The sequence below is a fragment of the Dermochelys coriacea genome, chromosome 1 (genome assembly GCF_009764565.3).
Source record: "Dermochelys coriacea isolate rDerCor1 chromosome 1, rDerCor1.pri.v4, whole genome shotgun sequence".
In the NCBI taxonomy this organism is placed as follows: Eukaryota; Metazoa; Chordata; order Testudines; family Dermochelyidae; genus Dermochelys; species Dermochelys coriacea.
In genome coordinates, this window is record NC_050068.2 from 160302443 (window position 1) to 160326098 (window position 23656).

General features: G+C 42.1%; 1 protein-coding gene across 1 annotated transcript in view; it reads right to left on the reverse strand.

The window, feature by feature from the left end:
• IGSF5 (immunoglobulin superfamily member 5) overlaps positions 1 to 7170 on the reverse strand; it is a 110242-nt gene extending 103072 nt beyond the window's left edge. The window contains exons 1-2 of the mRNA XM_043507153.1: positions 7032 to 7170; positions 5725 to 5835 (exon numbers count right to left, since the gene is read on the reverse strand). The gene's annotated coding sequence lies outside the window, so the exon portion shown is untranslated. The remainder of the gene's footprint in view (positions 1 to 5724; positions 5836 to 7031) is intronic.
• Positions 7171 to 23656: the final 16486 nt, after the last annotated feature.

The window sequence follows — 23656 nt, forward strand, 5'->3', positions numbered from 1 at the left end:
TTTAGAGGCCTTCAATTATTGTATATGGGGTATTTTATTCTGTTTTTTACTTTGTATATGCTTCTACCTTGTCAATAATGTATCCACAAATAATTACTGATTTAGTGTTGTCTAGATTTATGCAGAACATGTTTTAGGGGGAAAAATGTACTGTAGGCAGCAATCCTCTCAAAGAGAGCCTTAAATCCTTGAAGTTATGTACATACTTAAGTGCTTTCCTGAATGAGGGCACAGGCCCCATTCCTGCAAGGTACAGCAGTTCCCACACATGCTACACATTGCAGAATCAAGGCCATGCCTGGGGTACTTGATTCGTTCACACACAGGAGTTCATTTCCTTACTAACTCAGTCCTTGGGGGATAGATTCTGCATTCTTTCCACAGGATAGGGGTGAGGGTGCAGTATCTGGCCCTTCCTCTTATGTATTTCTTCCATATATGTCTTTCCCATCCCCCTCCCCCTCCCCCGGTATCTGTTGCAAAAAAGTTCACACAAAACCCCCACCAATCCACAGTGTCTCCTAAACAGGAGAAATTTGCTTAACTTCCCTTGAATCATTTCCCAGAATGCCTTGTATACTCACTTCAAAAAATAAAAAGTTACTGAGTTTTTAGGGCCCAACTCCACACTTCTTCTTTTTTTGGCAAAGTTAACCCTCAAAGTGCAGTTGATAGGACAAGGTTTCAGTGCTATTTATCTAAAGAAAATCAAATGCTTTTGTTTTCAGTCCCCACCACAGCAATTTGCAAGCCCAGCCTTTGGGCCTCAATAGCCCATTGCAGTGGGGCCCACCATGTTCAAATGGTCATCTGGACCAAGTGATTATTGTAAGTGGAGCATTTGGTGTGCCAGGGCTGTTGTGAACTTCCTCCACACTGCTGGCTGCCTACCTGCAGCTTGTACAGTTCATGAGCTGCCTATGTGGCCCTTAGGCCCTGCAAAACCGCGTGCATGTGATTAACTTTAAGCATGTAATTGAACTCAGTGAGGGCATTACGTGCAATAGGACTACTCATACACTTAAAATGAGGCATATGCATAAGTCTCCGCAGGGTCAGGGCCTTAGTCATAAAAGGCCTGGTCCTGCCAAGTGTTAAGAACTCCTGTGAGGCAATGAGTGCCCTCAACTCCCGTTCAAGGGATGAATGAACTCCTCTAGGATGTACAGTGACTTTACCATATTCTACAGAGGGTTTCACATAAGAGCACTTGCACCTTTTAGATTTTACTCGGTAATCCGTTTAAATCAGCCTCCAAATTTTGATAGTGCACGTCATGATTTTCCCCAGGATTAAATACTGGTAGACTTTGCAGTATCTTATCCATTGTTAATAGGAAAACAGTGCTGCTAAAGCTGCACCATCTGGTAGCCTCTAATAATGAGGCAAGTATAAATAAGTAATTATGATGAGTCTCCCCTAAAGATCCAATTTTGAGAACTGTATTACCCATCTAGTTGCATATGTCAAAGTTCCAGGGATGCTGCAGCTGTATTCCCCCTCGATGGCCCACCAACAGCACCCTCTTTAGGCTTCTGGCTCCCAGCCATCGCTCCCTCCTGACCGGGGATTTGAAGGCTGCATAGTTCCCTGCCATACACTGTGATAGCGTCAGCAAGCCAGTCCGCCTGAAAAGGCCAGCACCTGTGCTTTGCTTTATGACCAGTGTCATGCCCAGAGTTACAAGTTACTACACAGCTCCTTCTAAGCAACCACATTTATTCTTCAAGTAAAAGCATTACAGAGAAAATTTAAAAACAATAAAAGTTCCTAAGCGCATGCTAAAAAACTCACTAGAGATCATCCCCCTGCAAGTCCAGCCTACGGCACTGGTAGGTTTTAGTCCTTCAAAACCCACAGCTGGGTTTCCCCTGTGGTTACAAGTTCATATCCATCTAAAAAAGATCCAGGATTAGAACAAAGTTATTTCTTTATACAGCTGGGACCTTTGGTCTTGGCCTTCTGTAACAGGTAATTGGCAGACAATGACCTTCTCCTCAGGGCACAGCTTCAAAAGGCTGGGTTTTTGCATAACTGGAGTTGGGGAATTTGCATTAACTTCTCCCAAGGGATTCCGCAGGAAATCCACTTAACGCTTATTGTCCCAAAAGTCCATACTTCTCTGGCACATTTTCAGTATAGTCTTTCTAACTCCCAGGTCTTACATCTGTCACCCTCTAGAGAGGTACATACGATCCCAGCCCACAATAATACATACACTTAATGCAATAAGGTCTTTCAACGATATTGCAGGAAATTGCCAAATCTATCACAGCATGAACACAGAGTCATAGAGTTTAAGGCCAGAAGAGGGACCGTTATGATCAGCTGTTTTGACTTCATGCCTAACTCAGGCCAAAGAATTTCACCTAGTGATTCCTGCATCAGCTCAATAACTTGTAGTTAACATAGAACATACATTTTAGAGATACAGCCACTCTTTATTTAAATAGTGCTGGTTGGGTATTTTCCCATGAACCAGTTTTTCTTCAGAAAATGCCAATTCAATGAAACTGAAATATTTTGTAGAAACATTTTGGTTTTGATGAACTTTCCCTGAAACACAGGCAGGTTTCCATTAGAAACCTGCCTCGTTTCCCACCAGCTTACCTGGTGAGCTGCTCTGGAGCCGGGCTTCTAATGTCAGCAGCTCCAGGACAGCCCTGCCTTACATAGTGTCTTGGGGGAAGGGATCCCAGGGCTTCCAGGCTCCCTACCACAGAGCCAGAAACCTGGGGGCCCTGCCTGTAGCACAGACTCTCAAGATCTAGCCTCCCAGCTCTGCAGAGAGGAGCCTGAGAGCCCAAGTTCAAGCTGGGGCTCTCAGGTCTTCTACCCCCCCTGCTCCATGGCTGGGAGCCCGGCAGCCCAGGAAGCATGGGGAGTTCTGGATCACGCAGTTTGGGGAGTCCCCCAGGAGTCGGACAGCCAGCTGCTCCATTTCATTTAGAAAAGAATCAAACCAAAACTGTTTGATTTGTCTAAAACAAAAAAATTCACAATTTCCATCCTGTGGGAAATGTAGAAATTTCTAGTTTTCTAAAGTGTTGGACTTTCCCATGGAAAGGAAATTCCAAATTTTAACCAGCTCTAGATTTAAAGACTGCAAGTGACAGAGGATCCACCTCATTTCTTGATAAGCTGTTTCAGTGCTGAACAACCTTTGCAGTTAAACATTTGTGCCATATTTTCAGTGTGAATTTATATAGCTTCAACTTCCAGCCTTAAATCTTGTTATGCCTTTGCCTGCTGGATTAAAGAGTCTCCTAGAATCAGAAATCTTATCCCTGTTTAGGCATTTATAGACCATGATCCAGAAGCGGCAGAAAGTCCCTAAAAATGGGGGGGCCAACGGTGACGAACTCGTGGCCCCACCCTCTGTGCCGCCCCTCCCCCCCGGGGACCTGCCCCTGCACCGCCCCTTCTCTCCAAGCCACCCATTCCCTCGAGCCTCCGCCCTCATACCATTCCTTACCCTGAGGCTCTGCTCACGCACTTCTTCCCCACAAAATCCCACCCTCTGCTTGCTCTTCTTCGCCCCCTCCACCCATCTCTCAACTTTACAACCAGTAAAAAGTGGGAGGGGGCACTGCCCGCAGGCCGCCCCCCTTCCAACACCCCTGCCATGATCAAAGCACCTCTTTAATTTTCTCTCCAATAAACTAAATAGATTGAGTGCCTAAGGTCTCTCCTTTCTTTAGCTTTTTGGTCCTTCAGTGCAGGAATTATCTGTTTTCTGTGTCTATACAGTATGCCACACAATGGGGCCCCAATCCAGATTGGGGCTTTTGGGTGCCACCATAATATTAATATTTACTATCACCACTACTATTAGTAGTGACGTTTTCCAGACCTCTAATAATTCTTGTAGCTCTTTTCTGAATTCTTTCCAATTTGTCAACATCTTTTTTTAAAGTGTGGACACCAGACCAGAACACAGTATTCCAGTACTGGTATCATCAGTTAAATGCAGCGGTATTACCATTGCCTTATTTCTACTTGATATTCCCCCTGCTTATACAGCCAAAGATCACATTAGCCCGTTTAGCCACAGCACTACTCTGTGTTCAGTTATTTATCTTTCATAACTCCTAAGTCCTTTTCTGTATCATTGCTTTCCCGGATACAGTGTCCTATCCTACAAGTATGACCTACATACTTTGTTTTTACAATTAAATAGAGGTCATCTAATCTGAAGACAAAGTACTGATTCTGGAATCTGCTGATGGCACTTTACAGTAACTAGATATATGCATGAATCTGTCTCATTTTCACAGATAGTTTGTGCTGCTTTTTCCACATAGTCTACTTTCTCTGTACAATCCAGGCTTCTCAGTGCTTCTGCATTTTGTTCTTTAGAGCAGTGGTTTTCAACCTTTTTTTCATTTGTGGACCCCTAAAAAATTTCAGATGGAGGTCATACCCCTTTGGAAATTCAAACTATGGCTCATGGACCCCTACCATAGAAGTCTTAGACTGAAAACTGACTGAACAGAATTCAACTATAAATGTTACATGTGCTTGGACCGGCATTTGACACAGTGTAAGAAAGGGTGCCAAACTGTGGGCTTCTCTGGTAACGACAACACTTCTGGGTTTTGACTTGTAGGTGGGGGTAGTCACATAATTTTGATCAGAAAAATGGAATGCCTTTTCTGGGATCTTAAACTTTATTTTCATAGTCGCCTTTCGTGGACCCCTTAAACATAGTCTGTGGACCCCCAGGGATCTGCAGACCACAGGTTGAAAACCATTGCTTCCTCCCTTGGCCTGCGCCACTTCCAGCAGCTCCCATTGGCCTGGAGCAGCGAACCATGGCCACTGGGAGCCGCAATCAGCCAAACCTGTGGACGCGGCAGGTAAACAAACCGGCCCGGCCCATCAGGGGCTTTCCCTGCTCAAGCAGTGGAACAAGTTTGGGAACCACTGCTTTAGAGCATATGGCATTGAGTGTGGCTCAAAAAATACAAGGGTAGCATTTTCTTTTATTTTTAAGTAACCTATCTGTCCAGTTTATTGTCAAACACACGGTATTTGGAGAACAATTTTGGATGGTCATTTTTCATACTCACAGATTACAGGACTTCCAGTTGTTTGAGAAATACTTAGCCACTCCAAACATAATCAAAGAAAATATAATAGAGGGCAGGGAAACCAGTGCAAGCAAATGAATCCTTGCATTCTTGAAATACCACTCAGACAATAATACAGTTCCATAGAAATAATGATTGACAACCAAATTTCCTATCATTCCTTTTCCTCCAACTGGTCTGCCTGCCAAGATTTCCTGAATCTGGCTGGAGCCCGGATTTAGGGCCCTGCAGGGTGGGAGGGTCCCAGAGCTCAGCCTCCAACCCAAGCCTGGAAGTCTACACAGCAATGAAATGGCCTCCCAGCCTGAGCCCCATGAGCCCAAGTCGGCTGGCACTGTGCAGCTGTAGGTTTTTCTTTGCTGTGTAGACATCCCCCTAGGAAACCCCAGGAGGATTAACAGAGGATCAATTGATAATAGATAGCTAAGAATTTGCAGTAGTTGGTTATGAGTCGCATCCCAATACTCTTTAACAACTGGATCTGTCTACCATATATGCATTAAATCTTCTCTTTCATTCCAATTTGGCCAACATTTATCCCCATTCAATCTATATACTGTACATATTTTTAACCTGACTGCTGTGAAATACCATTGAAACAGTATCTTAAAGACATTTTCTTTTATCATACCACAACTGAGTCCTCTTTTCTGGATCAAAGCCCATTCCTCTGGGGTAATTCATTTATTCAAATCCTTTTCCCACCATGTCATATATGGACATTTCTTTTCAGGAAAGTTGTCTGCAAAGATTGAGATATTAGTTATAATTTTTTTGTTTCCTAGTTGACCAGCAGACATTTCTATTAAGTTAGTTTCTGTATAAAAATTTTCTAGGAGATTAAGTAGTATAATGTCTAAGGTACTGGTACCATGGGAGAGTGGTTCAACTGATAAGTATTATTATTATATTTATTTCTGGTTGTTCACTTACTGAAAACACTTTTTTTTTTTTTACAAAAAATGGACATTTAATGAAAAAATCTTGTATAGAAAAGACAGTTTCTGTCCAAACAAACATTTTGACCAACAATTTTTGACCAGCTCTATTTATAAGTTATTGACAACTTTTTACCAGCCTTAACTTAACTTTAATTTGTACTGTTTTCCAGAAGAAAGAGCAAGTTGTCAGCTATGGAGAGTGAAGTTCTTAAGGGCAGCCATTGGGATTCTGTGCCTCTCCAGGGGTATATAGAGGAAGCAGCCCCTTTGCTTCCCCAAACTGCAATTGTGACAGGCTCTTGTACAGGTCAAGCAAATGGGGGAAAGTTCTCTGTGCATTCCCACTCTCCCTCACCACACCACACCGCACTGGAGCTCTGAGCTAGGTAAGTGTGTTGCTGTTTGCACAATAGAACAAAGTACTGTATTAAAAAGAGTCCCTCCTTCTGGTACTTGTGGCACCTTAGAGACTAACAAATTTATTTGAGCATAAGCTTTCATGAGCTACAGCTCACTTCATCGGGTGCAACCATAAAATCTTATGCTCAAATAAATTTGTTAGTTTCTAAGGTGCCACAAGTCCTCCTTTTCTTTTTTGTGAATACAAACTAACACTTTGAAACCTCCTTCTTGTAATTCTCTTGTCTTTGAGCAGGTAAGCACCTGCTTTTAGCTTTCAGATGGAGCTCAGTAAATGGAGTTCCAGTTTAGAAAAATAAGGCAATTTAATTTTTGTTTTGGAAACATACTTCTCAGTTAAGAAATTTTAAGACAATACTGCATAACACATGCACAACAAATTATTGTTGCTTCACTTATACAACAGCCTCCTCAGAGCCAATTCAGCAAAGTAGACAAATATTTTGATTCATAGCTACATCTAACAGGAACCTTCAGGTATAGTCAGATATTAAAATAAATTGTTTTGTTGTATGAACTACTTTTTGCTCATGTAAATTCCCAGAGTTTGAGAGTAATTAAGTATGTCAAGACTCACATTTTCTCAGGTCTTCAGGCTCAAGATGTGCCCGAGCTAATATTGCAATCCGCCTCCTTTCTGTGCCCACTTGAATATAGAAAAGCCTTTGGTGCACTGATTAAAATCCCAGGACTAAGGCCTCTTGGACTGTGAGAACCACTTCAAGTATGTCAATGCAGTAACCATGGTAACCAAGCTACTCATGCATATGAAGTCATGCATAAAGGTACGGGAAAGTTTAAAATAAAGTGGTTACAATCAAAATTATATTGCAGTTTAACACTGGAGAAAAATGACCGTCTTTAAGAAATGAAGACATCCAAAACATCAGGAGTGAACTTTTATTATTCAACAATCAAACATTTAAACAGTTAGTTACTGTAGTCTCTCTAGTTCAGCTTGTCATAGGTTTCCATTTAAAGCATGATTTTGAACCCCTCTAACAGGGGTGGCCAAACGTACTGACTCTCCGAGCCACATACAGTAATCTTAAGAAGTTTGAGAGGTGGGCATGCCTGTGGAGGCTTGGGGCTTCTGCCCCACGTGGGAGGCACCCAGCCGGGGCTCAGGACTTCTGCCCCACATGGGAGGTGTCAGCTGAGGCTTGGGGCTTCTGCCTCGCAGGGTATGCCCGCCCCTCTCCTGCTGGGAGAAGCCCCAAGCCCTGGAAGGCACCCCCTGTGGGACTGAAGCATTGAGACCTCCCTCCCCATAGGTACTGGAAGTAGGAGTGCTGGGGGTTCTGCCACACCCCTTGGCTTGAAGTGGTTTCCATTATATACAACAACTCTTAGCACCCCTATGATAAAAATTGTTCCAGCACCCCTGTCCTTCCCCACTGGGCAGACGCCCCTATCCCCACCACCCCACTGCAGGGCAGAAGCTCTGAGCTCTCCCCTCCCCACCCCTCTCCCAATCTGGTAGGCGGAGAATGGGGGGGGGGGGGCGGCAGAGGGAGCTCTGCGAGCCACACATCAACTGTAAAAGAGCCGCATGTGCCTCGCAAGCTGCAGTTTGGCCACCCCTGTCCTAGAATTTCAGCAAAGGGAAACCAATTTCCCTGAAATTTCATGTGTATACTTCTACAGAACCTAAAGAGACATGTTCAGGAAAGTTTGAAGTTAATGAAACAAGGTATATTATTAATTATTACAATAGATATAAAAGATAAAAAGAAAATGGTGATTCGCTTTTTAGAAGTTTCCTAAGCTTTTTTTCTACTTGATATTTCAAAAACATCTTGGCTTGGCAACTCTAGATTTGTTTTATTCTATTTACTTGCGTATGGATTGACTAGTTTTTGAAAAGGGATGTGATTTTTGGAGCAATTTGACTTTCTTAAAAAAAAAAAGTCTGAGAAGTTACAGAGTTACTAGAGGAACTTGGACTGTGGCTTCTTAAAAGCTGTGGACCAAATTATACTCTCAGTCACACTGGTGTAAATCCAGAATAACTCCATTGAAGCAAATGAGGCCAAGTTTGTATATGTATTTGAAGGGACAATTTAACCCACGATTTCAATAGTCTGACTGAGAGCAGACTTTGACCCTTTATTTTTGCTTGCTGGTTACTACATGTGGGATTTAAAATTAAACATTCACCAGATGAAGGCTCCATGCTACCACAATACTTCTTCTGAGGCTTTTAAGCCTCAAAGGAAGTTTGTAAATGCTACATTAGTCCTGGACCTTTCAAAGGCTTCCTCTCCCTCTACTTGGTAGTTATTAAATGTTTAAAAACTGGGAATTGTAAATTAAGGACAAAGGCCCAGCTATTCACAGATCAATTAACTCTTATTGATATCAATGGGAGTTAGATACCTAAATACCTTTAAAAAAAAAAAAGAAAAGGAGGACTTGTGGCACCTTAGAGACTAACAAATTTATTTGAGTGTAAGCTTTCGTGAGCTACAGCTCACTTCATCGGATGCATTTGGTGGAAAATACAGTGGGGAGATTTATATACACACCCAGAGAACATGAAACAATGGGTTTTATCATACACACTGTAAGGAGAGTGCTCACTTAAGATGAGCCATCACCAGCAGCGGGGGGGGGGGAGGAGGAAAACCTTTCATGGTGACAAGCAAGGTAGGCTATTTCCAGCAGTTAACAAGAACATCTGAGGAACAGTGGGGGGTGGGGTGGGGGGTAGAAATAACATGGGGAAATAGTTTTACTTTATGTAATGACTTACCCATTCTCAGTCTCTATTCAAGCCTAAGTTAATTGTATCCAGTTTGCAAATTAATTCCAATTCAGCAGTCTCCTGTTGGAGTCTGTTTTTGAAGTTTTTTTTGTTGAAGGATAGCCACCCTCAGGTCTGTAACCGAGTGACCGGAGAGATTGAAGTGTTCTCCGACTGGTTTTTGAATGTTATAATTCTTGACGTCTGATTTGTGTCCATTTATTCTTTTACATAGAGACTGTCCAGTTTGACCAATGTACATGGCAGAGGGGCATTGCTGGCACATGATGGCATATATCACATTGGTAGATGCGCAGGTGAACGAGCCTCTGATAGTGTGGCTGATGTGATTAGGCCCTATGATGGTGTCCCCTGAATAGATATGTGGACAGAGTTGGCAACGGGCTTTGTTGCAAGGATAGGTTCCTGGGTTAGTGATTCTGTTGTGTGGTGTGTGGTTGCTGGTGAGTATTTTCTTCAGGTTGGGGGGCTGTCTGTAAGCAAGGACTGGCTTGTCTCCCAAGATCTGTGAGAGTGATGGGTCGTCCTTTAGGATAGGTTGTAGATCCTTGATGATGCGTTGGAGAGGTTTTAGTTGGGGGCTGAAGGTGATGGCATTCTGTTATTAGTGGCGTTCTGTTATTTTCTTTGTTGGGCCTGTCCTGGAGTAGGTGACTTCTGGGTACTCTTCTGGCTCTGTCAATCTGTTTCTTCACTTCAGCAGGTGGGTATTGTAGTTGTAAGAATGCATGATAGAGATCTTGTAGGAGTTTGTCTCTGTCTGAGGGGTTGGAGCAAATGCGGTTATATCGTCTTTGAGGATGGAGTGAGGCACCCGAATACCTTTGGGGGATCTGGGCCTAAGTTTCCAAAATACCAAACATTTGAAAGTTTGGAAATTTACAGTTAACATAGTGCAAATAACCTTAACTCTACCCTGTCTTCCTATCTCTGATTGCTCTACATCTGTGTGGGACACACTAAAAGCCACACATCATAACTTTTTCTACTGTATTCTCAATATCTCCCTGTAATGTTTCATATTAAGCAAACTAATATGAAGAGACCACATAAGAGCCATGTAACAAACTAGACTATCCTTGATCCTTGCTTTATAAGCTAGCTGTTCAGTATCATGTGATAAACAAAACAACACTACCCATCCTACATTCCTGTTATAGTAAAGAGACTACAATATTTTCACATCTTGCACACTATGTACAATGTCACTGTAATAAACCACATAACCAAGGCAAATTAATAAGGAATATGTCTAACCCACACCCATTCACCCACCTTCTTCCTGGAAACTACAAAGACAACTATAATTATCTCAATCACTCTCTTGATGTGAGGCTGAGACCCAAACATCTGAGAACAACCCTCCTTCCTGCCCCTCATCATTGATCAAATAAGGCCTGTAAATCATAGAAAACCTATTATACAAAATAAACTATTACCTGTTGCATGTAGAGGATAAAGGATCTAGGACAATTACAGCTGGTCAAAAAATCCAATATTATTTCAGTGAAAAATTTTGAACAAAACAAGTTCATTCTAATTTTTTCACTGAAAATTTATATTTTTTTCATTTAAAAAATCATAATAAAAAGTTGTTGATTTGAATTCACACCTTCGTTTCATTCTGTTTGTTTGGGGATTTTTTTTGAAAACTAAAAAGTAATAAAAATGTTAATTCAAAATAATTTATTACTATTTTATTTTTTGTCAAAAATTTCATTTGCTATAAAATATTTTGATTTTGACAAAGTTGCACTTTTTTAATCAAAAAAAAATTGTGGCCTGAAAATTTCAACCAACTTTAATGAAAAAAAAAATTGAAAAGTAATTGTGATAATTATCAGAGATATTTTTCTATGTCATGGAATGATGCACAGTATTGCAACATGGGGAAAGCATTTGTGGGATCGTAACTCTGAATTTCCACACCTGTGTAGTTTACTAAAACTTTAGGTCAGATTCATCCTGGGTTAAAGGAGTTATTGCACAGATTAATTTGGCCCACTACCTTTAACTGAAAATTTTCAGGCCCTCATATTACATATTTTTATGATTACTTCACACTCATAAGGTTTTTCTGATGTAACCAATCCGTCTGTATAACCTTAAGCTTTTTGCCTGGCAATTATAATAAAATTTTGTGAAGATATAAAGGTGAGTAGTGCTGAGTGTTAGAAGTAGGGTAGAGCAAAAACAGCAGAAGGACTACCACCTTGCCATTCATACCACCAGCCCTGGATAAAACAGTATTGCATTAGGCACTAGTACAGATGACTGTTGATTGGAAAAATCAATTTCTTCCTGGTGGTTACCGAGAAAATGGATGGGAATCATAAGAAACAGCCATTGACTGTAAACTGTATGGTTTGAATTACTTAGCAGTGCCCATTGAGCCATTTAGTCCTGATCCTCTGATCTACTCAACTCAAATCTCAATACTGACCTGCTCAGCCAGAACACAGGTATGAAGAGACCAGGCTCTCAGCTCCCCACATTGCCCCTCTTAGGTCAGTGGAAGACTCCTGTTCAGGATGCACACCACCAACCCCAGGAGGGTGGTATGGACATGTACCACCCCAGTAATTACTGTGTGGCTGTAAATTGACCTAAGATAGGTTGACTTACCGTTCTAGCGTAGACATACCCTGAGACAAAAATTGACAGCCCAAGAGTTCCTTCTCCATATCAACCTCCTGGAACTCACAGTGGTCAGATATGCCTGCTAGCACTTCCTTCACATGATCAAGGTCAATCTGTCAAATTCATTGTGATGTTGCACATACTTTATGAAAATATGCTAATGAGTGTGAATATAATGTAACTGGAATATGCTTCATGCAAAAGGTCTCTTGTAGGGTATCATTACAAAGCTTATAATCTAACTGTTCAAAGGCATCAGCTAAAAAAGCTATCTCATCCACAGATTTTACATCTTTGTCCCATAGACACTGCTTTACATCAACCTTACATATGCTTAGGAAATGCTCTTGAGCAACAAGATTCAGCATTCCCTCAAAACTTGCCACCTCTTTACCCCACACCCATTTTCCCAAAAAATCTTTCATTTTGTTTACATATCCCCCATTACCCATACCAATATCCCTCTTAAGATTGTTAAATTTAAACTCTATATGTTTCAGGGGTAATCTGAAAACTTGCAAAACAGTATCTGTAAATTTACAATTGTCTAAAGCATCTTCAATAGGCATTCCATTGAATACATTTCAAGCTTTACCAGTTAATTTTGCAATCAGAGTAGGAACTCTCCTATCATCAGGGATTTCATGTATTACACACAGCCTTTCAAAGGTTGTCAGATATTCAGCAACATCATCCTCTTCACTGTATGCAGGACATAAGTGTTCCCATTTGTGGATTTTTGGAGTGATGGGAGTCGTTGGGGTCGGGGGGGGGGTTCTGGTTCTGCTTCTCTAGCAGGTCCAGTTGGTGTTTTCGCTCTCTTTCTCTTTTTTCCCACTCTCTTTCTCTTTCTTCCTGCACTCTCTCTTTTCCTTCCATGGCTCTTCTGTGTGCAGCTTCCTACCTGGCTGTCTCTGCCTCCATAACCCTTCTGTGTGCAGCCTCCTCTCTGGCTGCTTCCCTGGCTGCCGCAGCTGCTTCTTTGAGCCTCATTTCTGCCTGCCACATTTGATACTCACGGTCCTTTGCCTTCTCTTCCGCTTCCAGTCTGTCCAGCTCTAGTTTTGTAGCTGCCTCACTGGTAGTCATTTTTCTGCTTTCTTGTGCTTATTTTCCTCACCTAAAATAAACACAGAAAATAACAAAACTGTGACCTCCTGACTGTTCTTAGCCACTGCACTTAAGAGTCACTTAAAATCACAAATATCAGTGCTTAAAGTGTGAGCTTCACTTGGAACAACAAACCGTATATACACCCTGCTCGCTGCGCCACTGTGACGTTCCCCTCTGGTGTTGTCTGGACCGGTGATCTGCTAGGCCACTCCAATCCTCAACTCTGGGAAACAGCCTTATGCTTCTCTGCTGTCAGAACCCCCACTCCTGGGCTGTTCACGCACAGCCTCTGGCATGTAAGCTGCTCCTTGGATTGTGCAACCGAATGACACTATCCAATAACTCAGGTCCCAAACACAACCCTAGGAACCTCCGTCTTGCAGTGTCCAGTTATGCCCACTGGATGCTGCAAGCTTATATGAGTTTGACAATTTAAAAAAGAAATTGATATGTACCAGGCTTGTTATCCCAAGGGGAGTCTCTGACACACCTCAGACCAAACGTACTGCTTCAGGTAGAATCACTAGTGCAAGTACGGTGGTACTTTCCAGTACACAGTACTGGCAAGAAATTTTAGAGGATACAGGGTACTGGAGAGACTTGGGGCTAGCCTCCACCTCCAGGGGCGGGCTGGGGGGGGGAGGCTCTGCCCTTTGGTCCTTAAAGGAGCAGAACATGGCTAGGGAGGGCATTCATTCTTTTTATGGCTTTAACAGCACAATGCATATGCTAACAAACTTAAACAAAGGCCTTGTTTAAGTTTGTTAGCATATGTATTGTGCTGTTACCTTGGTCAGGAGTCCTCAAGAGGGAAGGGGTGAGGGGGATGGAAAGTGTTTAAAAAGTGGTTTTGCTCTGTTTCTCCCCATTAGTCTGAATTATCCATGACATTCATACTGCATCACATCAAGTCCAAATCATAAGAGGAATGCCTCTGCTTGCACTGACCAGAGGATGTTTGGATTCTGATGTCAGCTCAGTTCTGCAGCCTGACAGGTATCAGGTATTGTCCCCAGTGTAGAAAGAATTCTTCTTTGCAGCCAAACTAGTTTAACATGCATTTTGCTGACTGGAACTGGAGCAGCAAAACAAAGAAAACAAATGCCTCATTTTCCAGCTTTCTGGGTGAGAGAACTATAAGTGAAGATTATAATTATAAGACCTTAAACCAGCTGCTTCAGGAATCTACCAAGAACTTTGCTGAAAATATGTTCCTCATCTTAGCAACGTAGCTAAGACTTATCACACATCTGCCCTCCTTTATTCGAGTGACACTCCTTCTGATCTGACAGCTCAGGCATTGTCAGTTTCATCTAGAACAATTTACAAATTTGGAAGCTAATCCTATAAACCCTTATTCATTTGATCAATCCCACTGAAGACAATGGGACTATTTGCATGTCTTGGACCACTTTTGTGGTAAGAGTTTCAGGAGTCTGTTCTGTTCCTATAAAGGAAGTTGAATCTCCCATTGAAATGCAATGTTTGGGTACAATACCATAATGCAGTTTAGGATATAGTTCTACTTAAAACTTGTCTTTTAATAAGTCATACATATACTGAAATGGCTCCTCACACAACTCCCATATTCCATATAAACAGACTGAAATACTACATATTCTGGGGGAAAGTGAGTAGTTAAGCATGTTGATGTTTGTATATGCAAACACCCATTTCATCACTGTACTGGAAAATATAGCTGAACTTAATTTTCTATGGAATTTGAAGAAAGTTTAACAGCCCCAATTGTTTTCTGTGTTAATCAGTGTGAAACTGAAAAAATTACATGCCTTCTAAGAGAAAAGAATCAGATACATAGATACTAAGGTCAGAAGGGACCATTCTGATCATCTAGTCTGACTTCCTGCACAACGCAGGCCACAGAATCTCACCCACCTACTCCTGCGAAAAACCTCACCTATGTCTGAGCTATTGAAGTCTTCAAATCATGGTTTAAAGACTTCAAGAAGCAGAGAATCCTCCAGCAAGTGACCCATGTCCCATGCTACAGAGGAAGGCGAAAAACCTCCAGGGCCTCTTCCAATCTGCCCTGGAGGAAAATTCCTTCCAGACCCCAAATATGGCAATCAGCTAAACCCTGAGCATATGGGCAAGATTCACCAGCCAGATACAACAGAAAATTCTTTCCTGGGTAAATCAGATCCCACCCATCTAATATCCCATCACAGGCCATTAGGCCTATTTACCATGAATATTTAAAGATCAATTAATTACCAAAATCACATTATCCCATGATACCATCTCCTCCATAAATTTATCGAGTTTAATCTTAAAGCCAGATAGATCTTTTGCCCCTCACTGCCTCCCTTGGAAGGCTATTCCAAAACTTCACTCCTCTGATGGTTAGAAACCTTTGTCTAATTTCAAGTCTAAACTTCCTGGTGGCCAATTTATATCCATTTGTTCTTGTGTCCACATTGGTACTGAGCTTAAATAATTCCTCTCCCTCTCCTGTATTTATCCCTCTGATATATTTATAGAGAGCAATCATATCTCCCCTCAACCTTCTTTTAGTTAGGCTAAACAAGCCAAGCTCCTTGAGTCTCCTTTCATAAGACAAGTTTTCCATTCCTCGGATCATCCTAGTAGCCCTTCTCTGTACCTGTTCCAGTTTGAATTTATCCTTTTTAAACATGGGAGACCAGAACTGCACACAGTATTCCAGGTGAGGTATCACCAGTGCCTTGTATAACGGTACTAAAACCTCTTTATCCCTACTAGAAATACCTCTCCTGATGCATCCCAAGACTGCATTAGCTTTTTTCACGGCCATATCACATTGGCAGCTCACAGTCATCCTATGATCAACCAATACTCCAAGGTCCTTCTCCTCTTCCGTTACTTCTAATTGATGCGTCCCCAACTTATAACTAAAATTCTTATTATTAATCCCTAAATGCATAACCTTACACTTCTCACTATTAAATTTCATCCTATTACTATTACTCCAGTTTACAAGGTCATCCAGATCCTCCTGTATAATATCCCGATCCTTCTCTGAATTGGCAATACCTCCCAGCTTTGTATCATCTGCAAACTTTATTAGCACACTCTCACTTTTTGTGCCAAGGTCAGTAATAAAAAGATTAAATAAAATTGGTCCCAAAACCGATCCCTGAGGAACTCCACTGGTAACCTCCCTCCAACCTGACAGTTCGTCTTTCAGTAGGACCCGTTGCAGTCTCCCCTTTAACCAATTCCTTATCCACCTTTTGATGTTCATATTGATCCCCATCTTCTCCAATTTAACTAATAATTCCCCATGTGGCACCGTATCAAATGCCTTACTGAAATCTAGGTAAATTAGATCCACTGCATTTCCTTTATCTAAAAAATCTGTTACCTTTTCAGAAAAGGAGATTAGGTTGATTTGGCACGATCTACCTTTTGTAAAACCATGTTGTATTTTGTCCCATTTACCATTGACTTCAATGTCCTTAACTAATTTCTCCTTCAAAATTTTTTCCAGGACCTTGCATACTACAGATGACAAACTAACTGGCCTGTAGTTACCCGGATCACTTTTTTTTCCTTTCTTAAAAATAGGAACTATATTAGCAATTCTCCAATCATTCGGTACTACTCCTGAGTTTACAGATTCATTAAAAATTCTTGCCAATGGGCTTGCAATTTCAGGTGCCAATTCCTTTAATATTCTTGGATGAAGATTATCTTGGCCCCCCGATTTAGTCCCATTAAGCTGTTTCAGTTTTGCTTCTACCTCAGATATGGTAATATCTACCTCTATATCCTCATTCCCATTTGTCATGCTACCATTATCCAGAAGATCCTCTTTAGCCTTATTAAAGACTGAGGCAAAGTATTTATTTAGATATTGGGCCATGCCTAGATTATCTTTAACCTCCACTCCATCCTCAGTGTTAAGCGGCCCCACTTCTTCTTTCTTAGTTTTCTTCTTATTTATATGGCTATAGAACCTTTTACTATTGGTTTTAATTCCCTTTGCAAGGTCCAACTCTACTCGACTTTTAGCCTGTCTCACTTTATCCCTACATGTTCTGACCTCAATTAGGTAGCTTTCCTTGCTGATCCCTCCCATCTTCCACTCCCTGTATGCTTTCTGCTTCTTCTTAATCACCTCTCTAAGATGCTTGCTCATCCAGCTTGGTCTACAACTCCTTCCTATGAATTTTTTCCCCTTTCTTGGGATACAGGCTTCCGATAGCTTCTGCAGTTTTGATTTAAAGTAATCCCAGGCCTCCTCTACCTTTAGATCCATAAATTCTTCAGTCCAATCCACTTCCCTAACTAATTTCCTTAATTTTTGAAAGTCAGCCCTTTTGAAATCAAAAACCCTAGTTGCAGATTTATTTTTGTTAATCCTTCCATTTAGTTTGAACTGAATTAGCTCATGATCACTTGAGCCAAGATTGTCCCCTACAACCATTTCTTCTATGAGGTCCTCGCTCCTCACCAAAATTAAATCTAAAATGGCATCCCCTCTAGTCGGTTCAGCAACTACTTGATGAAGGAATCCATCAGCTATCGCATCTAGGAAAATCTGAGCCCTATTATTATTACTAGCACTGGTCTCCCAGTCTATATCTGGGAAGTTAAAGTCTCCCATGATCACGCAGTTTCCATTAATATTTACTTTATTAAAGACATTAAAAAGGGCTCTATCCATATCCAAATTAGATCCCGGAGGTCTATAGCACACCCCAAGCACTATCATAGTAGAGGCTTTACTAGTTTTCTTCCCCAATGTAATTTTTGCCCAGACGGACTCTGTCTTATCCATTGCATCGCTTCTTATTTCTTTACATTCTACTTCATCATTGATATACAATGCTACTCCACCACCTTTACCTTTGTTTCTGTCTTTCCTAAACAGCACATACCCTTCAATACCTGTAGTCCAGTCATGACTACTATTCCACCATGTTTCTGTTATCCCTATAATATCTGGTTTCACTTCCTGCACCAGTAGCTCTAGTTCCTCCATTTTGTTACCTAGGCTCCTCGCATTGGTGTATAAGCATCTTAATTTTTGCTGTTTGGCCTCGCTCACATTTTGTACTCTATTAGGCACAGTCATTCAACTCAATGGTATTTCTCTGTTTGTTTATAGGACTGGACGATATGGGTATGTCTACACTGCAATTGTCTACCAGCTGCAGGTGTCCTATGTCAGCTGACTTGGGCTTGAGGGTCTCAGGCTACAGGGCTGTAAGATTTCTGTATAGACATTCAGGCTCAAACATCTACACAGCAATTTCACAACCCCACAGCGTGAACCCAAGTCAGTGTACATGGGCCAGCCATGCGTGTTTAATTGCAGTGTAGACATACCCTAGATTTCCCCAGAGTAAAGAGTCCACTAGCAGGTCTTCTTAACTTATACACCATGGGGTTGATGTAGGGCAATTAACAATACAAATGGAGAGTTAATTAAAAAGAAAATATTAATGAAAGTGTGTTTAGCAAATGGCAAAGGCAGTGTAAGGGAAAAGGACACTACAAACACCAAAGAAGATGCATTTTAATTAAATATCAATGTAACTTTCGCACCCTCATGGCTAAGATGGAGTCTGCTCTGCAGGCAGCTCTGGCCAAGAGATGGCGTGCGCAGGAATGCAGCAGGAAAAATCCCTTCCACCCCAGGGGCACCTGTTCCAAACCCCCCTGAGTGAACACACAAACCCACAGGAAAAGTACAATGGATACAAAAAGGGAGATATTTATTTACAGAGGGATGAGAAGAGAAAAACAACCAGGGGAAGTGTAGGGGGAGCAGTAGAACAGGGCTGCATCCAAACCAAGGCCCCACAGGCCCAGTGGTGGCACAGTCTGAAAGGGCAGACACTGAGCAATGTGTCTGCACACAGAGTTCAGGAATCCTGAACAAAGTTCCAGTCCAGTGGTGAGTCTTGGGTGCTCCTGGTCATCTTCGGCACCAGTGAACTTTCCCCAACAAACCCGTCTGGTGCCCTCTTCTGACACTCTCTGCAAAGCCTCACAGAGTGACCACCTCTCCATTTAACTAGCTACAGCCTCCCTCCTTATTCCCAGTGCAGAGTCACAAGTCCCAGTACTCACACCTCCATGCAGCTCTGGGTAGCAGTGATACTGGGTCCAGCTCCAGCCTGTCCTTCTCGGGCGATTCCTCCCTGGCACAGTGCTCTTCCTGGCTCCTGTCCTGGGGCGTCCCTGACCAGCGGCCCTGTCCTTCCCAGGCTTCAGGGAGGTTCTCTCTGCTTCACTTCATCCAGGGCCTCCAGGCTGCAGCCCTTCTCCCTCTGGAGCCCCAGAACCACACCCCCGAGTTTCCCTCCTTTCCCTCACTGCTCCCCCTCCCTCCTAGGAAAAAGATTTAAGGGGCCCATGCTCTCTACACCCCAAAGGGGTTACGTCAATATGCTGAGTAACTGGAAAAATTTGAAATTAGATTTTTGTGTATGTAAAACTGATTATTCAGAAGCTTGTAACAAAGGTTCTGTTAAGTGAAACACAACTGGTTTTTTAAAGAAAGATTTGTTTCTATCGTCTGTGTGATGTGACTAAAGAATTTACCTCCACTAAAAGGTGCCATGGCAGTATTTAGAGATCTGAAAGGGTACCACTGCTCCCAGCTGCTGCCACCATCTCTGGCACATGGGGAATTGGATACAGTTGGACAGCTCTAAGATGAGATTTATTTCTCAGGGACTATCCTGCTTCAGCCATCAGCTAGAAGGGGATGAGCCAAACCCTTTCTCTTACTTCCTCTTTGAACCCCCTACCCCTTCCTTTTATACTCCACGGCCAGAGTAGCCATGTGAAAGGCAGGGACCTGTTACTTGCATTCTGCAATGTTCTTTGCTTGTCACAGCCTATTTCGTGGTGCATATTTTTTTGAAAAAGTAGTTACTGTGTTTGTATCTACTAGACCTCATATTCCAAGATAAGGAGAGATGTACTTTGCAGATTGGCAGGTAGGATTAAGACATTTTACTGCTCTTTTTACTGATCTACTGATTTTTATTTTAAAAATCTAAATTAGCAGTACACTATCAAAGATCTAACAGCATAAAATATCCCAGCTGTTCAGGCATGGTCTGAAAAGGAGAAGAAATTTAGCGAACAACTTTTGACGTTTTAGTCATAAGCCAAAATATTACAAACTACTTCTGATTTTAGAGTAGCAGCTGTGTTAGTCTGTATTCACAAAAAGAAAAGGAGTACTTGTGGCACCTTAGAGACTAACTTCTGATTTGACTTTTTGTACAGTTTCGATTTGTAATGGTTGGGCTATGGCAGTGTATCTCAAACCTGGGTCAAAAATCCCAGTGGGGGTCACAAAAGGCAATCAGGGGGGTTGTGAGGTGTTGAAAATTATTTAGGGATTAATAACAAGAATTTTAGCTATAAGTTGGGGACGCATCAATTAGAAGTAACGGAAGAGGAGAAGGACCTTGGAGTATTGGTTGATCATAGGATGACTATGAGCTGCCAATGTGATATGGCTGTGAAAAAAGCTAATGCGGTTTTGGGATGCATCAGGAGAGGCATTTCCAGTAGGGATAAGGAGGTTTTAGTACCGTTATACAAGGCACTGGTGAGACCTCACCTAGAATACTGTGTGCAGTTCTGGTCTCCCATGTTTAAAAAGGATGAATTCAAACTGGAGCAGGTACAGAGAAGGGCTACTAGGATGATCCGAGGAATGGAAAACTTGTCTTATGAAAGGAGACTTAAAGAGCTTGGCTTGTTTAGCCTAACTAAAAGAAGGTTGAGGGGAGATATGATTGCTCTCTATAAATATATCAGAGGGATAAATACAGGAGAGGGAGAGGAATTATTTAACCTCAGCACCAATGTGGACACAAGAACAAATGGGTATAAACTGGCCACCAGGAAGTTTAGACTTGAAATCAGACGAAGGTTTTTAACCATCAGAGGAGTGAAGTTTTGGAATAGCCTTCCAAGGGAAGCAGTGGGGGCAAAAGATCTATCTGGCTTTAAGATTCTACTCGATAAGTTTATGGAGGAGATGGTATGATGGGATAATGGGATTTTGGTAAGTAATTGATCTTTAAATATTCAGGGTAAATAGGTCAAATCCCCTGAGATGGGATATTAGATGGATGGGATCTGAGTTACTATAGAAAATTCTTTCCTGGGTATCTGGCTGGTGAATCTTGCCCATATGCTCAGGGTTTAGCTGATTGCCATATTTGGGGTCGGGAAGGAATTTTCCTCCAGGGCAGATTGGAGAGGCCCTGGAGGTTTTTCGCCTTCCTCTGTAGCATGGGGCATGGTTGACTTGAGGGAGGCTTCTCTGCTCCTTGAAGTCTTTGAACCATGATTTAAGGACTTCAATAGCTCAGACATGGGTGAGGTTTTTCATAGGAGTGGGTGGGTGAGATCCTGTGGCCTGCGCTTTGCAGGAGGTCGGACTAGATGATCAGAATGGTCCCTTCTGACCTTAGTATCTATGAATCTATGAAAATTGTTTAATAATCTAAAGCAAAGAAAATCTTGCTGCCTGACTCCCCACATATCCTCACCCTTCAAGGCCAAGTACCCTGTGTCACCCTCTTGAAACACACAAATAGATTTTATAGGCATATCACTTTCATCATGGATACATTTACTTTAAGAGTAAAAATGTAAGGAGTGAGTGAAAAATGTTGACTTTGACTAAGAGATTCGCAACCTTTTCAGGTTGGCAAATACTAGGATAGAGCAACTGCAGCTGACTAAAGAGGAACATTACTTGATGCTTGTACCAAAGGAAACTATTGATCAAGGACAGTTGTTGCCATTCAATTCATCCTCAAGTTTCATCAGAAGAAACCCTTAATGTAAATAAATGTCATGAAAGATGGTTAACCAAAATAGGATTCTGTAGTTTAATGGTATGATTTTACATCATTCATTTCCTAACACAAAGGAAATTCCAGTATAACTTCCTTCTCTAAATGAAACTAATGGAAAACATAGGCACTGGGCTAGAAAGCATTGTTTCAAATCCAGTGAAATCAATGGCTTTCACACACTGGGAGGAGCAGAGGAAAGTGATGTATTCCAGACACAATATAAACAGATCTGCTTCCCTCAGTAATGAAGAAGAATGGGTGCTGCAACTAAGCCAGCTGTAAACAATTCAAAGGGAGGAGATAAGGAGAGGGTAAAAGGCTGTTTAAAAGCATATTGGATCTCCAAAAGTCTAACAAAGTCTATCTGTTTATTTCAGGCCTTGTCTACACCAAGGATTTTCCACAGCTTCAGCCATCGCTGCCTATCTACTGTAGCTGCACAAGTCTAAACCTTTAGCAAAGACAGGCAAAGTCACTACAAGCCACAGTTTGCACTGACCCAACATACCCCCCACTTGATACTGAGGGATATTGCCTACTCTCGGGGTTTTCATCTGCTGGTGCCTGGCCACAATGGCTGTCATCATCATCATGATATTCCTATTATGCCTCTGGTGTTTAGGGCAGTGACAAAGCTTCTCCATTCCTGGCTGTTTCTGGCAAGTCTTTCAATGGTTCCCTATCAGGTTTTTCAGCTCGGCTTCCACAGCTCTTTGCCATGTTGTTTTCAGGTGGCCTCATTTTCGCTTGCCTTCAGGTGTCCATCTTATTGCCACTCAGGTGATTGAATCAGTTTCCATCCGAAGCACATGACTGATCCATCTCCAACGCCTCCTGGCAATGATGGTGCTCAGATCCTCTTGGCTGCACTGTGTCAATAGATCTTGGTTTGAGATTGTTGTGGGCCAAAAGTTACGGAAGATTTTTCTGAGGCAGATTGTATGGAATGAAGACAGTTTGGACATGTCATACTTCATCATTTCCCAACATTCTGCACTATAAAATAGTGTTGAATGGTGTTGTCCATCATCCTGGCCAGAAAACAGAAAAGTTTCTCCTGAGGCTGTTGTTAATCTTCCTGATCCCATCCATCTGCTCTCACTGACACCCAGGATATAGCTGTAGTGTCTCATCTCGGCTATGACCTGAGCTAACTTCCCTGTTTCGTACATTGTCCGTACGTTTCAAAAAACAAGTTTGGTTTTCGTCTTGCTGTTGAGCTCTTCAGTCTTCATGCCAGTTGCTTCCTTTCGGCTTTCACCACTGGCAATCATACGGGTCATTGACTCCTGAAGTCCATCACACACAGTAATGGTCGATTTCTCCGTCGCTATTTCTGTAACATATTTTGTTTTTTACGGGATAGGGTTGTTAGCCCTGTGCCTAACCCCCAACCTGGAGGACCAGGGTGTCTGTTTTGTCTGGCCCCTCCCCCACAAATTAATGCAGCATGGTTGAACCTACCAGGAGCAAAAAGCCCCTGCCAACACAGACTCTGGGGATTGTTAGAGCATTCAAGCTGTCCCACCACGACAAGGCACAGACACCAGAGGACAATGGCTATAACTAAGACAAATTCCACTGTTGAGAAGGGGCTTGATTCACCTCACTCATGTTGGTGTTAATCAGAAGTCAGTCCATTGAAGGCAATGGTGATGCTCTAATGTACAATCAGTGTGAGGTCAGAATCAGGTTCCAGGCCTCTGATACAACCTTAAAACTTTAAATCTAATAGTTTACCTTGTCTTGTATGGGCATAACAACTGGGGAGAAGGTTTCTTCACAGGAGGGTGCAATTCACCCCTTCACTGTGGAGGGCAACGAACAGCAGAGAGGCTA